Source organism: Amia ocellicauda, chromosome 2 (genome assembly GCF_036373705.1).
Source record: "Amia ocellicauda isolate fAmiCal2 chromosome 2, fAmiCal2.hap1, whole genome shotgun sequence".
NCBI classification, from domain to species: domain Eukaryota; kingdom Metazoa; phylum Chordata; class Actinopteri; order Amiiformes; family Amiidae; genus Amia; species Amia ocellicauda.
In genome coordinates this window covers 22,591,751-22,608,167 of record NC_089851.1, presented here as the reverse complement: position 1 = coordinate 22,608,167, position 16,417 = coordinate 22,591,751, and positions in this window count along the sequence as shown.

Sequence of the window (16,417 nt, the reverse complement as noted above, 5' to 3'; positions counted from 1 at the left end):
GTAGGATTATATAAAATATCTTGTCACCCTCTTTGAATATTACCGATTAATTTTCTTATATAACAAAGGAATAACCAGTGCTGTCCAGATGTTCTCCAAAGCAATTGGTCAGCAAGCAGTTCTAAATCAAAAAACTTAAAGCAGACCCATCTACCTATAATTAAACTGCAATAAGATAATGTTACCTATAAAAAGTTCTTAATGTGTACCATTGTACAAAGATGAACTAAGCTTACAATTCATGGTTAAATCATTAAAGGTGGAGAGGTATGGAAAAAACAATGTGAAGTGAAGGAAAAGCAAAGGAAATGTTTATCATTAGCATAGTAAGATAGTAAAATGACCATTCACATTCATTGCAATAATGGCATAATCATGGGGAAAAGCAATTGAAAGTTAAGCCTGTCAGTTAATGTTTGTTATTTAATCAACCAGTCCCACATCCATTCATTTTTTGGTCAAAGTTCATTAGCTTGTTATGAGTTCATCTAATTTCACAAGCAACATATTCTGGCTAGTTCAGTTGAAAAACAAGCTTGAATTGGCTGGCAAAGAACCAGGGCCCCAGGGCCCCAGCGCAAAGGAGTATGTGTGTCACAAATGGCTATCACGCATAAATGTGCATTATTTGTAATATTCAAGGTACAATCCACTCTATGCTGTACACAAATTAATTATATGCATGGCAGAATATGGGGGGAGTGTTTGACAATATGCATGAGCCTGCTATATTTGAAGGTATACATCACACACAAAACCAGGTTTGGGAATCACAGATTAAAGCTTATAAAAGGATGGCATTAATTCTGTGAACAGCACCATTCCAGCGCACAGTCAACAATGGGAAGTGTGCACTAGAACAAGTCCCTAAAAGTGTTTTTTTTTTTACTGTATTCCGGAGCTGACATTAAACATGCACATAGCGCAATCTAATTTGAATTGTGTGAAAACCCTAATTGGACTGAAAATACAAATATTTGCGCAATATTTTTGGGCGCATTCATCCAATAACAGCACAAAGTTGGCTCAAACAGTAGGAGTAACAGTCCTCTGTGGAGTGCACAGGCAGTTTTGCGTGGCACAAACAGATTTGTGTGGCACAGGAAAAATACCTATATTCCAATGTCGTGCAAATACTTTGTGCCATGTTTGAATATCTCTCTATTTGTGCCGAATCACATTTTCTTTGCGAGGCACACATTTTGCGAGGAAATTGCGTAATGTTTGGAGCCAAAATCTTTTGCAGCTGTTGGTATGAGAGCCTTGGGGTATCCGCCCATAGATCTGTACATTTGGAAAGATTCAACATTATTTGAATATTAAAATCCCTGTGCAATAATAAGATCTGTTTTCATCTGAGAAGACTTTGTGGACTATATCTTTGCATTGTACAAAAGTACAGATTCAGCAATGGCTCGGAAGAAACAATATTTGAGATCTCATGCCATATGTAACCTTCACAGAAAGTCCATAATGCCACAGGCTAACCAAGATTTGTCTATTTGCATTGTTCTTACATGTTTATTCCTGCTTGTCAGATTTAGAAGGATACTGTCTGTTTCTTTGTGGGGTTATATTAAAAGCCAAATAGCAATCAGGAACAAAATCCCAAATCCAAAAATATATAAATATTGTATCCTCATGAAATCCATGATCGAATGAAAGACTTCTAAAGGAAGGAAGTCTTTAGACTATACTGATCATTAGATATGAAGTCCAACTTTAATCAAAACTTTGTAGTTGCCAATGATACAAATATTAATTAATATTGTATATATATACAGTAAATTACGTTTTCTATTAAACAGGTGAAAGTATAAGTATTGTATCTGACTATTATTATGAATTAATTATTTTGTAATTATTATATTTGTGTATGCTTTGCCTACCTGCCTTTTTAGCTAATTAGTGTTTTTAATCTATTTCGGTATCTCAGATAAATAGTGAGACCTGTTGATAAATAACACATTAATTAATTAATTTTCATTATAATGTAACAGGTGATACCTAGTAATGCACTAAGATCCTCTTGGTGCATTTGTTGCTTTAACTCTTTATTCCCACATTTTCCATTTGCCAAAAGATAGATAGATCTCACCAGAGATTTCATTTGATATATAATACTAATTTTGTCCCAAAATGTCACTTACACCCCTCAGGTTCTCAATTCTGGAACATACCTACATTTTGTTTAAAGAATATATAACCCTCTCTAATGTATTGACATGTACTATTAATAGAATGAATCGGCGTATGTTTGTTACATAGCTCCAACAACAGTTTCAGTCTATGTGAAGCATCTGTTTGAGTAAATGTTAACTTCAGTCAGTTGATTCCCATGTGTTCCTGCAATATAAAAATGCATGAATAAAACAAACGGAAAAGGCTGGTAAAGCTCATGCAGTTACTCAACGCACTTTATTTAAAACACACACAATTACCTTGTTAACACCTGAATGTCTTTTTTTATGTGCATCTTTATTATCAGTAAAAGACTTGTAAATCTACAGAGGCAAAACAGTTTAACGTGCTTAGAATTCATAATTACCTCTTAAATGTAATGAAGAAATCACCTTGAAGGAAAATTAACAACCTTAGTCATGCTAGTCATGGATAAATGGTGCACTTTAATACAAAGTAAAGAAGAACCAAATTGTATTGACATATTCTACTACTTTACCATTGAAGTTGCTCTCTAATATTTCACAAGCCTACTGTAAACTTGGGGTTCATCAAATATATTCTGAGATTGCTCTTCACAACGGCAGCTAAAGGATGAGATCAATACTTGTTTTCCAGATACTGTTGAGAAATATATATGCAGGGTATATCTTTATGCAATAAACTGGTATGTTGTACAATAATCTAATTTTTTTGAATGTGGCTGTCATTAAATAACATATTTTATGACCCTGAAGTATTCACTTTACCACACGATGATGTAAAGTAATTAAATAAGAAAATCAAATACAATTTGAAGTTAAAAATATGGAATGTAATCTGCTTTGTGAGTATTCACATCAATATTTTTCTTACCATTTATTGAAAATGTATTTAGTTATTTACACTTGATTCCTGAAGAGTTCAAAATGGAGTTCAGGATAACTGATTCTAAAGCAAACAATCAAAAAGAAAACATATATAGCACTTGTCTTAAAGAGCAAGATGCAGGACTACTAAAAATATCGCATTTTGGTCCTAATTTTATGATTACCATTAGCTTTCTCATGTGAGGTTCAGTCATGCCAAATGCAGTGATTTAAGTGACAAATATAAATGGGTAAAACTGATGTACAACAGCATTGTTACATAGACAAGTACTTATCATTTTTGTACAGAGGAGCTTGCCATACTTATTTGAGTGTGGCTCAGACTCTGAGAACTTAAGGCTAATATGATTTGAACAGTGCCCTCTTCTACAATAATTACAATTGAAAGCATGGGATGAAGCCATAATGATCTGAATATCAGATTTTTGTTTCCTTTTCTATCCACATGCATGCTTTTGGTGCAGCTTTGTTTTATGCAGTTTTGTAATAGCATTTTAATTGTGCCTCTTCAAATATGTTCTGGCAGCAATCTGTATGGCATCCGCAAAAGTCCAAAAAATATATTTTGCCCATGTGGACAAAAATGGTCCAGTCACGACAACTCATGCAACAACGTAATAGTTTATTGACCGTTACCTAACATAGACTTTTGGCATTGCCCACCATTAATTTGGTAATGTTTGCATCCCTGTGACTGGCGTCAAGCTTAGGGCACGGGGCAGTGCAGTTGCTGCTCCCCAAGAAGCCAGGATTGCAGGTATCAAAATAACTTTTAGATACATATGTATGTTTTAGATAGATGAGTCTAACTCACTTGGAAAAATGATAGCCACCTTAGCATGCATATACTCCTGATGAGTACAGATGAGTACAACAGTGCCATTTTTTTTTCCCTGAATGAGGCGCGTTGTGGGTTTAATATGTATATTTAATATATACATTTTATCAGTGAATATCACAAAATGCTCTCAAAACATTTAGTCCAAACCACTTTTAATCTCATTGATTCCACAAGAATCAACACAAGGAGTGCCTGATTGTATACCTTAAAAAAATGTTTTTTGGCTTTGTGCAAAGGCAGACATGCTTGCTGCAATATTACTGTTAATTTGTGGTAGCAATTTGTTACTTATGAGTTGTTTTAAGTGGAAATAAATCATAATAATACTGGGAATAAATACATACATACATAAAAGCCATACTATTGCTTTATGTGATCATTCAATTATATTGGAAGATGTATTGAAATGTATTGACAGGACTGTGAAATATTCTGTAAAGAGCTAAGTAGGGCAATGAACATACAAAAGGAAACAGCTCAGAGATTATCACTAAAACTGACAAGGGCATCCTAATATGTGTTATTAAGATCAAGCTAATTGTTGTGATGCTTTTAGGATGTAGATCCCTTCTGAATTACTGATGTACAGTATGACTCTTTCCAACTTGTTCTTAATGTTTTAATGCAGAAATGTCGACAGAGTTTACAGATAGCTCATAAAAATCCCATCAGCATTTAATAGTGACAGTATTTTGTGATATGCATTTTTTTGTGTGGCACATCACTGGCTCATCTTCAAGAGCCAGTGACACTGCATTTAAATTAGTTACTTACGCTCTTTGAACACATCAGAGCCCTTGGCAAGTGCTACGCGATGCCAACAAACAGAAGAACAACTGAGAGATCTGCAAAACTATTCAGAAATAGATACAGTAGATAGATAGATAAGCAATTAGAAGTAAGCAGAAATAAATCTGAGCTCAAGTCTTTTCTGTATATCTGAATTCATATAAAAGCTTTATTTTGTTAATTAATTAAGTCTATTTCTATTGCCTGTTTCATGTTTTGGTATTTTTCATGCAATGCTGTCATTGTGGTGCCATCTTACAACAATATAAGCAAAACAAACTAGATTAATGAACTTCTACCATAGTGAATCAAAGCCTAAACTTGAAGACAGTTCTCTTATGAGGATTAAAACATCAAACAGCCTATCCAATCAAAGCACAATGGGTAACACAATCTAAACGGCTAATGTAATCCCCAAATAACAACATTTTTTTTGTTTGTTTGTTTAAATAATAATCAATGTAGTTACATATTTCATTATGATTAATTTGGAAAATGACAGCTCCAAAATCGGCCCCTTAAATATGTCCATGTCTTCCTGCTACAGGTTACCTCTGAAACATCATTTCAACAGAAGCAGTGCCAAATTTAATGGTCTTTACTGATGAAGAAGTTATTCATTTAATAATTTAGAAAACAAATGTATTCACATTTAAAACATTCAATTTCACAGCACAGACTGCATGCGTAATAGATCTTTTAAATTACTGATGAAATATGCTGCTTATATACAAGACCGCACTTATTTTGTATCACACATAGTCTTGGAGTGAATCCAAGAAATCAACCAAACAGCTGCTTATTAAGTGGGGATGGTAGTATTGAGCTGGACTGATGTCCTGGCAATGTGTTCAATTCCAGGTTATAACTGTCCCCTGCATCTTTGCAAAGATATGTTTGTCTGAAAGTAATGAATCTAGTGCAATATGTAAGCACATACCTCAGTATATCTTTGCAAGAATAAATTAAAGTATTTATGAAGACTTAAATCAACAGGCATTGGTTGAAAAATTAAATTAAATTCAAGATCATGTTTTAAGATAATCATTGGCTTTATTAATGTACACAATTAGGTACCCATTATCTTCACTCAGCAGGTGGCGACAGATATGCAGAAAGTCTTTACCGCCTCGATAATTTCAACAATCTGTGAAAAAAACTTTAAAAGGTTCCAATTGGATTTGTTAAGTTGCACCTACAGCAATATGAAAATTAAAGAAACATAGCACTCCAGCACTCCAGCACCCCCGCCACACCGTAAATGTTAAATAAATAAATAAATAAATGGTTTTGAAAAGCAATGTTTTTAAAACATCAGATTTTGCCAGCTCTGTAGCTATGACTTTTAATTTTGTTACTAATGTCTGAATTACTACATATTTGTGGAAACACTTTTGTGAAAAAGTTTAAGAAAAGGACCATTTGTTTTTCATATAATACAAGGGGATTCACAGGCATTGTAAGACAGAATGCGGTGCCCAGATGGACGCCTAGTAGTAAAGGCAATGATTGAGTGCATTTCTTCACACAGCAATGTGATCATCAAGGTCCTTGTAAGGAACAGAATGACATTTTGAGAGGTGCATTTTGTGATACTCAATGATGTCTGTACAAACAATGAAAAAAACATTAGCTGACAGCACACCATATTCTGTATCTCTTCTCCGGCTCACAGAAAACTTGCCTGTGAATTTCAAAGAATATCTGTTTTATGTGTTCTCTTTTGTCACTCTTCCAGTGTACATCTTTTTGATGTAGATGCAGGACTTTTCTAGCCAAAGCAAAAAAGTGATTTATTCATTCAATAAAGTATTAGGAACAGACAAATCCCATATGTGTAGTAACTTCAGGATTGGAGGCTGCTGAGCTAAAAGTTTCAAAACTAGGTATATATATATATATATATATATATATATATATATATATATATATATATATATATATGCGTGTGTGTGTGTGTATACAGGTGTACTTCACTTAAAACAGATCCTATTAGAACATATCTCGTTGACAATGTACTAAAAAGGCTGGTCCCGAATAAATAACATGGGTTTTAATGGGGCATTACTCTGGTTAAAACAGACTTGTTTATAGCATATATTCCTTTTAAACAGATTTCCTTTCAGCAGAGTGCTGTTTCTTCCAAATGTACTCCATCCCAGTTTCCATTGTTCATTTGATTTCTTCCATAAGAAGAAACTGTACTGATTTGGTAGACACAGTTTTGACTTCTTGAGGTATCTAATTCAGTTTCCATATATGCCCCATTTAACTAAATTTCTTTCTCTTCCCAGTCCTAAGTCTTGAACACTTCTTCAAGTGTTGCCATTTGTGTTTTGATGAGATTGTGTCTCTGTAGAACCCGTCTCGGAAATAAGTGGAGAAGTTGTCGAGATAAAGCAAATAGAACTTTAATCAAGCTGGCTCGGAAGCCCCACGTCAGGAAAATTCCTTCAGTGAGAACTTAATGTTTACAAACATGAGTGAAGCTTTATAGAAAAATGATGTAGAATCTTGTGGCCGTTCATCCAATCAAAGGCTTCAAAAGATGCAAGCCCTGGAAAGTTTGTAGGCTGCCCTTCCCAAGGGAGGAGGTCATCATAGAGGAAGATGTCTGGTCCTGTTACAGCATAGAAACGGTACGATCTTGTGGTTTTCTTAACAACGAGGTAACATCTTTGGCTTTGAGAGGAGAAAGAGGAAATCCACACACAGACAAACCCATGGGCGATACATTCGGACCATTTCCCTTATCATAGATTAAACAGAAGTGGAAGCAGAGAGAATAATTTAAATAGGATGTATCTTTTGGTTTTGCTGGGCTAGATAAAGCTAATTTGCTGAGTCTGTATACAAACAATTTCTAATGCTAACATCAATATAAAATATATACAGAGTCTTCAGTCTCCTTGGCATACTTCTCTGCAGATCTTGATCTTGTCAGTTTCATGGTGGAATAACATTGTTGATCTAGCTTTACTGTGGATATACTTAAATTCTTCAATGTTTTTATTTAGTTAGAGTCCTAATGACTGAGTTTGTATATATTGAATTGAATGCTTTCATGTAGTCAATAAATCCCAGCCACAGAGGAAGCTCATATTCTCTGCATCTTTCCAATACTTCTCGGACAACTTCTATATATGATCCACCATTTTATATCCACTTCTGAATCCTACTTGTTCTCTTTGCTAAGTGAAGTCCAGTTTGTTGTGAAGTCAATGTGTTAATATCTTTGTAAATACTCTGTATATGATAGGAAGTATATGTAAATACATATCCTAATATATCCAGAAATATCCTAATTACATAAATTACTTATGTGCAATTATTAAACTGCATATTCTTATTTTGTGTGATAAATACAACAGCACTTTTTTTTTTCAAATTATGAAGCCTAAAATATGTCAATGGGTTCACAACAGCTGCACCTAGTATTGAAGAAAAAATTGTTAACATCGCCTGGACCCTGGGTAAAAGGCTAATATTTTCCCATTTGCACATTTATTTGAGAAATCACATTGTGAGATGAAGAAAACTGATGATTATTATGGTGTGAATGAGTAAACTGTATGCATAGATGGCAGTGGTTATTTAGAAATTAAGTGGAGGGGAGAATGTCATGACATAGGAGAGCTGAATACCTAGGAGGCTTTAGTTACAGAAGTCTTGTAATGAACACTGGGAAATAGGGAACTTATTCACTTGATTTCCCACTTTCATCACTTCAATTTGCTGTTCCCATTAGCAGGTCATTGAAGTGTATGAGTCTGAAATTAAATTACAAATCTAACGCAAATAAATTGGTTTGAAAACAAATTAGTAATTGATAGCAGTACAGGGATGGTGTTTGATCAGACTATAAATGAACAAACTGAGACCTATTCTTATTAATAAAATATACTACCCTGTTGTCTCAATTAAATATTTTGGACCTTTTGATGATAGCTGACCTTACATGCGAAAGAACCTAGACATCATTATAGATATTGGGGATAGATCTTCCTTTTAGACATCCTCAAAACTGAAAACCAAGATGCAAAAAACGTCTTCCATCACACGTCTGTGTACTATGTGAGGTATACTTTCACCATCAAAATGTTTGTGTGTAAGCTGCATACACAAGATGTAGGAAAAGAAAAGAAGAAAAGAAAAGAAAATCCTCTAAAATGTAAGAATAGAAAACTGGGGGTGCACAAACATAGAGACACATGGTTAAGCAATAATTTTTATCTTGATGTAATCAAACAAAGGATTTGTATTTTATTGCACTTTTCATAAATCAAACTGATGACAAACAATACATCCAGCAAAAAGAGAGTGGGATAGTGGCTTTGACATGCTATAATGACCCCTCCTTTATTTATACAAGCCAAACAAGGTAAAATTCATCCAGATACGTTTGTTGCCTGCACTTGTGTCACCTGATCATTCCAACACCTAAAATACATCTTTGTGACATCTGTCCCATTGTTGCTGACCTGTAGCCTCCAAGGGTAGGCCCTTTTTCCTCATCACAATTGTGTCATCCTTGTGGATTCCCTGCAGCCTCAGTCTACACTCCTCTCTAAACAAACTACCCCAGTCAATTACAGCATTTCCCAATCATAGACAAATCACATTATTGTACGTAATCATAGACGGTTTATATTAATTTGTGCCCAACGAGACTTTTTTAATGAAAGATCAAATGTAACTGTTCAATGATGTAACACTGTATCATCTGTTTAATGGATTTTTTGTTGTTGTTGTTGTTGTTGTTGTGACATTTACACTCCTACTACTACTCAAAGCTGTGATGCGAAAATCTGTCAAAGTATTATTAATACACAGCGTTCATTTAATTACCCTGAGACGTTGATGCCTTTTACAAAGAAAAGCGGATTGACAATAATTAAACACTGAAAGCAAAGGTCCCACTAATACAAGAAATGTCATGGATGAGCTGTAGATATCAATCTCTTACTCCTAATAATTATGTGAGAATGCTTAATATGATTTAAGACATTAACTCAATCTACTCAATTACACCTGTTAAACAAAAACAAAAAAACAAGGCCAAAGAATAAATAGGCTGAGAAATAAAATGGTGTAGTATCCTTCTGTTGAACTATTAATTTGATTTTCTGATTGTGTGTGAACTTGGCTGTTTGTATCTTACAGTATGTGGTGATTGTTTTCTGAGTCTTTGGTCCTACTTTGTTTAATTGATTTTTGTTCAAGCAATTTTACCAGGAAAAGGATTTGCTGCTCTAAAACAAAGCAAACGAATGTTAACATATCTGGTTCTGAACATGTTTGATGTAGGAAAATGGTTTCTCTGCCTCAGTGCACTGAAGGGACAGTGATTTTACATCACTGTCGGAACACATGAAATATCCTGTGATTATTTAAGCCTTACAATTGTTAATTTATATACTTTTTGGGAACATATTTATTCTAAAATTATAGATAATAAATGTATACGACATTGCTATGCAGTGCATTTATGATGGTTTATATTTCAGTCACAGTTCATTAATCATAATTTGTAGGTGACTGAATGTTTTTTCCCCACATTGATGTAGGGATTAGCATATACCATTCAATTCCTAGTCAATGATTTATTACATTATTATATGCAAATTTTACAATTTGCATACACAGAAAATAAAGAGCAGAGATTGCAGCTATATGAATTACCCATACAACTATATGGCAGGTAAGTTGAAGTAACCAAAAACAAAAGAGGGTGATGTTTTAGAGAGCTTATGTTTTCTGTAATATAAATGTTGATGTACAAAGACATTTATTGATTTAGTTTGTGGTAGGTAAATGCACTCTGTTCGGAATAAGTAAATATTATATATGCTGATTATATATTATACAGTGTATATATATATATATATATATATATATATAGTTACTTATATACTACCACATATACCAAATTATAAAGTCACCTAGACATGTTTTTAATGTATTTAATTTAATTATTTAATGTATTTTCTAATGACTCTCCCAGACAGATATGCACAGTTATACCCTTGATACTCCGGCTGAACAAACTATTTACTTGAGCAGCTACTGGAAATAACCCTCTTACTGGATAATTACCTGACCTATTACCGAACGATCACAAAAAATTAGCAAGTTAAATGTGGAAATATATTCCACACCTTCCCCTCTATGTTTAAAAAAGTCCTCATATTAATTCTTCAATTTATGTTTCCACTCTAATCCCAAGTAATTCCTCTCATCTTGTCCTTTGTGTTGGATTTTAAAAAACGTCTAAAGTTCATTTAGTCAGCCACCTTAACGATTTCAAAACTTCAATCAATTCTCCCTGAAGTAATGTTTGGTTAAGGATTAATAGGTCATGTTTCCTAATCTGTGTAGAGCATACCTTTATCCATGAGCCAATAAAACCTTGTTTGCACTGTCTGCAGTGCAACATTGTGCTTTCTGTAGTTAAAATCAGAATCTTCCAAGTCAATGGTGCAAAACCCATTTTTAACATGGGTATTATATTGAAAAGAGTTACCAAATTTCTTTTAAATGGTCGTACATAATTAAAAAATAATCTGACCTTAACCAACATGCTGTCAATCATATGGGGGTGCATTCTCTTCTAGTCATTTGTCTATTTAACAGCCCTAATTCCTACAATTCAGAAAAAGTTGGGTCAGTATGGAAAATGCTAATAAAAACAAAGAGTAGTGATTTGTAAATGTAATTTGACTTGTATTTAAACAAAAAACGTATAAAGACAAGGTATTTGATGTTTTAACTAATCAACTGCATCATTTTTTGAAGGTAAACATTTATTTTGAAATTGATGCATGCAACACGATCCAAAAAAGTTGGGACTGGGGCAATTTAGGACTAACAGCGATGTGTCAAGTTGTAATAAGAAGGTGATGTGAAACTGTTGAGGCAATCGTCTAATCATAGTATATATGCAGCCTCCAAAAAAGGTCTAGTCCTTCAAGAGCCAGGATGGGTTGAGGCTCGCCGATCTGCCAACAGATGCATCAGCGAATAATCCAACACTTTGAGAACAACATTCCCAAAATCAAATCGGTAGGATTTTGGGCATTTCACCTTCTACAGTGCACAATATAATTAAAAGATTCAAGGAATCCGGTAAAATCTCGGTGTGTAAAGGGCAAGGCCGAAAACCACTTCTGAATGTGCGTGATCTCCGATCCCTCAGATGTCACTGTCTTAAAAACTGTCATGAGTTTGTTTATGGATATCCTGACATGGGCTCAGGAATACTTTGGTAAACCTCTGTCAGTCAACACCATTCGCCGCTGCATCCATAGATGCAAGTTAAGGCTTAACTATGCAAAGCAGAAGCCATACAGCAACACTGACCAGTAGCTCCGCTGACTTCTCTGGGCTCGGTCTCATCTGAGATGGACAGTAGCACAGTGGAATCGTGTTTTGTGGTCCGAAGAGTCAACATTTCAAATAGGACGTGTTCTCCGGGCCAAAGAGGAAGAGGACCATCCAAGCTGTTATCAGCGTCAGGTCCCAAAGCCAGCGACTGTCATGGTATGGGGGTGTGTCAGTGCCCATGGCATGGGTAACATGCACATCTGTGAGGGCACCATCAATACAGAAATATATGTACACATTTTGGAGCAACATCTTTTCCAGGGACGTCCCTGCATTTTCCAGCAGGACATCGCCAAACCACATTCTGCCTGGATTATAAGCGCATGGTTGCGTAGGCGGGAGCTAGCATGGCCTGCCTGCAGTCCTGGCCTGTCTCCGATTGAGAATGTGTGGCCCATTATGAAGCGCAAAATAAGGCAACGAAGGCCCCGTACAGTTGCGCAGCTGAAGAAATGCATAATGGATGAATGGGGGAAAATTCCGCTTGCTAAACTTAACCAACTGGTGTCATCTAAAAGAAAGGGTGATGTTACACAGTGGTAAGCAGTCGACTGTCTCAACCTTTTTGGAGTGTGTTGCAGTCATGAGATTTGAAATGAGTGTATATTTTCAAAAATAAGTAAAACATCAAATTATGTGTTAATAATGTGTTTTCAATATAGTATAGGGTCAATTGAATTTTCAACTTTGTCATAATTGTGGTTGTAGGAACTAAAGCTGCAAGCTGGAGTTTTATCAGTCTATGCAACCTCTGCATGGCCACCTTGTCAAAGAGCACCTCACTAACCCATCCACAGAAAGTGGGTTTCAGCTTTAAGTGTTTGTCACGTAGGGTGAGAAAATTAATAGTTTTTTATTCTAAAATTGCTTATTTCACATGAGGGTTGATTTATTTTATGATTATTTACATTCAATTGTTTATTACTTTATTGTTTAAATGTATTATTTTTCTTTCGTAAGCAAATGTGATGCACCTGCTGCTGATTCACAGAGCTGCCCGTCTCTTCACTCTCAAATCACTACACCTGTGATACTTCCCACTATAATGCGCCACCTGGCTATAAAATAAGAGTCCAGTGTAAGAGAATGTGAGGATCTGGGGAGTGATTACAAAGTTGAAGTAGCTATGGAGGAGACAGCTGAGTTTGTTTTCAGGGAGAAAGTTGATCTATCCCTATGAAAAAGAGTATTAGAAACACAAGTAGTGTGAGAAAGGGAAGCATACAGCTAAAGTCATGGAATGAATGGGAAAATCATTGAATCTCTCACTTAAAGTCTCGTTGCTGTGCTGTATCCTGAGACCGCCTGTTCTCTTTCTCCCTGAAGTTTTGCCGTCCAACTATTGCTGCAGAGGGGGTCATTCTAGGAGAAGAACACAAGACGAGAGCACTACGCAGAGGAGCTTGTTTTGCCCCCAGTAAAAGAATGAAGTACCTATGAGACAAACTGGACTAATAACTAATACACTTTCTCTGTGTGTTTTTGAAGGGTTTTAAAATCTGGTTTTATTCTAATTTTAGATTTTAGACTTTTATTGCCAAGTTAATTTATTAAAGGTATGTTAGTCCTGTTGTGTATGTTTGGAAAAATAAATACTTGTTCCTATTCTGTCTATTGATTGGGTTTCTCCAAGTTCGTGAGCCTTTATGTGGGGAACTAAAGTGTGAAGTTGCCTCCATAAATATATTGTGATAAAGAGAACACTAAGCAGGAGCCCTGAATCATCTGATTGTACAAATGAATGTAGTTAAAACAACAGCTTTACTGTTGGTTCTGTGTGCATTTTTCTTATTAATACATCAAAACAGAGACCATAACTGACCCAGGGGACATTTATACTGAGCTAGAAATCACTGAAACAGAGTTGTAGTCACAAGTGTCACTGCTTATTTCACCCATAAAATCCCTGAACGGCTTATGAAGGTTAAATACAACCACCACTGAACACATGCTTTCATTCAGAAGTTGTAAAATGAAAGCATCTAGATCAACTACTGATCTTATTCTTGATATTCAATTGCACACCCTTCTACTTGTTCTGTACTCGTGTTCTTGGAAATAAAGTAAATGCAACTCTCGTAGTAGATGCTTGCATGAAGATAAATATATAAGATGAAACTATTGTATATTGTGCAATTAAATCACTGTGTATCTGGATGATATTTTATGTTATTTATGTTTATTGTTAATGGCTAGGTTTCCCTCTGTTTGCTATACATAATCCAGCTGTTCTTTAGGTGAGTTTAATTTTCCTACTGAGCGCAGCAGTCAATTCTGGTGAAATGCCCTGTTTGATGTAGCTAAAGAATGTAGATAGTGGAACCACCTATTCAACATTGTTTCACCACAAACACAGCTATGGCCTTTGAAGTCTGTTTACTGCATGTGGTCCATGCTGTGAACTGTTGAATGGCCAGAGACCGAAGCAATCTGTGACACACTGACACCTAGCAGGTAAACTTCTATAAAAAAATCTTCTTTAAAACATCATGTGGTTTTGCCCTTTTTGTGTTGTGGCTGGCAGTGTTGTCTTTGTAACCTCAAGTGACACTCATTGTATTCCTTTATGCTTCCCAGGACTAATTTTCAATATATATTTCTAAGATATAATGTATATCTACTACTTGTTGCATGCTCTTACATCACGTGACTACTAGTATCTGTTATTCCAACATGAAGTGTACATTCAACAAGAAAGGGGAAACCATTCACTTAACTGTTAACCCTTTTGCATTAAGAATTGAAAATATGCAGTAATATTAATACATAGATACATTGCAGAAATAGGCAACAATGTCATAGATATTAACAAATACCACAGTGCAAAAAAAAAAAAAACAATGGTTGGAAAATTCACAAAATTATATGGTTTATTACATTCAATAAAATGTGATATATTGCCTATGTAATGATTCACACCAGCCATGAAATAAAGTATAAATAGTAACAAATTTAATTAAATTCAAGGCCAAAACGATTATGTCATCAACGTGCTAATTGTTACTACGATGGGTAATCAAATTCAAAGTCACATTCCTAAATGACATTTATTTAAAAATTAATTCCATCTGTACGTGAATAATTTTATTTAGTCTTGCAGTGTAAAATCTGAAAAATAACTTGTTGAAAATATACTGAACAGGGATGTCTAACTGAAGTAACATAATAATAACAGATGCAAAATAAACCAGCATTTAGGTTTACTACTAACATTCCTCATATTTGTTTTGCGAAACCTATATTGCTTGAACCATTGTTTTAAAATGATTGACTCAGCCTTGAAGAATCTCCTTGACTACCTTTCTTTTAGAAATTAGAAATTATAATAAACCTATTCATTGTCGGCTTGTCCTTTTTCCATGGATCTGCATGTTTCTCTGAAGTGCAAAGGTTGGTTCTAGTTTTATCACAGAATATGTACACAAACAGCTAAACTTTTTAATTAACTGCAAAGATAACTTTAATTCAGGTATTATAGTAAAATCCTGTTTCACATTTTACAGATGTCACACATTGTGGCAAATTCTTGCTCTTTATTTTGATATTCAGGGCTCTCTTCCACAAAATTGACCACACTCAGATTTTGTTGTGATTATCTAAACTCTTTATTTCAGTTTTTTAAAACACTTTCAATTAGTCTCAAAGGGCACTCTGCAGAACACATCTTTCACAAAGGAAATGATTTGCTCCATATCACACTAATGTGACCACCACTATGGAAAAACACATCAATCTATGGAAATATAGACCAGTCTGTTTGAAATAAGAAACATAAAGCTAACGACATGCATAACGGACTTAATGCACTGAATGCTGGTATTGGGCACCAGATAGTGCTGAATGGAGGTGATGCATCGTGCTTTTCAATTTCTGTCAAATACTATCAATTATGTTTCCCTTCAGAGGATTATTGCCTTGTTTTCCTATCCATAGGCCGATTAGCACTAATTTCATGAGATGTGAAAGAACCTACAAACAATGACACAGAAAGAATAGCCTCTCTCTTTCTCAATTTCAAGTTGAAATAACATCCTTTAGGCAGATCTGGGCTTGTTTGCTTCACAGCTATTTAAATGCTTTAAGAGCAAAAATGGACAGAAAAGAGCTATATAACAGCTGGAAAAACACCAATGTTAAGTAGACCTTCAAATGACAATTCTGATTGAATTCAGCTTACTTTTTAAACAAAGCAATTATAATTGCCAGACATACCAGAACATTTTAAATTATTAAAAAAGGATAAAGCAAATGAAAATACAAAATATAAGCCAAATGTTTAGACAAAACAGTTGTTCCATATTCAATGCAATAATTTATATTCCTCTGTAAGGTGATATATAATAACATTTTTCTC